This window comes from Triticum dicoccoides, chromosome 3B (genome assembly GCF_002162155.2).
Source record: "Triticum dicoccoides isolate Atlit2015 ecotype Zavitan chromosome 3B, WEW_v2.0, whole genome shotgun sequence".
NCBI classification, from domain to species: Eukaryota; Viridiplantae; Streptophyta; class Magnoliopsida; order Poales; family Poaceae; genus Triticum; species Triticum dicoccoides.
In genome coordinates, this window is record NC_041385.1 from 252,985,289 (window position 1) to 252,986,466 (window position 1,178).

Genomic DNA, 1,178 nt, shown 5'->3' on the forward strand with positions numbered 1-1,178 from the left:
AGATGTTTATGAAAATTTAACAAGCCGAAGGCGAGCAGGAGGTTCACTGCACCAGAGGCGCCATGTGACGCCCCGACGTACAATGCGCCGCACAAACCAACACGCCTGCATGACCAACACACACTTCGACACATGCCCATCCTTCAAGATGTTTATGAAAATTTAACGAGCCGAAGGCGAGCAGCAGATTCTCCATGCCGGAGGCGCCATGTGATGCCCCAACGTACAACGCGCCACACGAACCAACACACACTTCGACACATGCCCACCCTTCAAAATGTTTCTGAAAATTTAACGAGCCGAAGGCAAGCAGGAGATTCCTATTGGGGAATGCAGTAATTTCAAAAAAATTCCTACGCACACGCAAGGATCATGGTGATGCATAGCAATGAGAGGGGAGAGTGTTGTCCACGTACCCTCGTAGACCGAAAGCGGAAGCATTAGAACAACGCGGTTGATGTAGTCGTACGTCTTCATGATCCGACCGATCCAAGTACCGAACGTACGGCGCCTCTGAGTTCAGCACACGTTCAGGTCGATGACGATCCCCGGACTCCGATCCAGCAGGGTGTCGGGGATGAGTTCCGTCAGCATGATGGCGTGGTGACGGTTATGATGTTCTACCGACGCAGGGCTTCGCCTAAGCACCACTACGATATGACCGAGGTGGAATATGGTGGAGGGAGGCACCGCACACGGCTAAGGAACGATCACGAAGATCAACTTGTGTGTCTATGGGGTGCCCCCCTCCTCCGTATATAAAGGGGGGAGGAGGAGGGGGCCGGCCAAGGGGAGAGGCGCGCCCTAGGGGGGGCAATCCTACTCCAAGTAGGTTTGCCCCCCCTTTTCCTATTAGGAATAGGAGAGGGAAGGAAGAGAGGGGAGGGAAGAAGGAAAGGGGGCCGCCCCCCCTCCCAATTCGGATTGGGCTTGGGGGGGGGCGCCCCCTCCTTTGCTCCTTCTCCCTCCTTTCCACTAAGGCCCAATAAGGCCCATATACCTACCGGGGGTTCCGGTAACCTCCCGGAGCTCCGGTATAGTCCCAATCTCACCCGGAACCTTTCTGGTGTCCAAATATAGTCATCCAATATATCAATCTTTATGTCTCGACCATTTCGAGACTCCTCATCATGTCCGTGATCACATCCGGGACGCCGAACAACCTTCGGTACATCAAA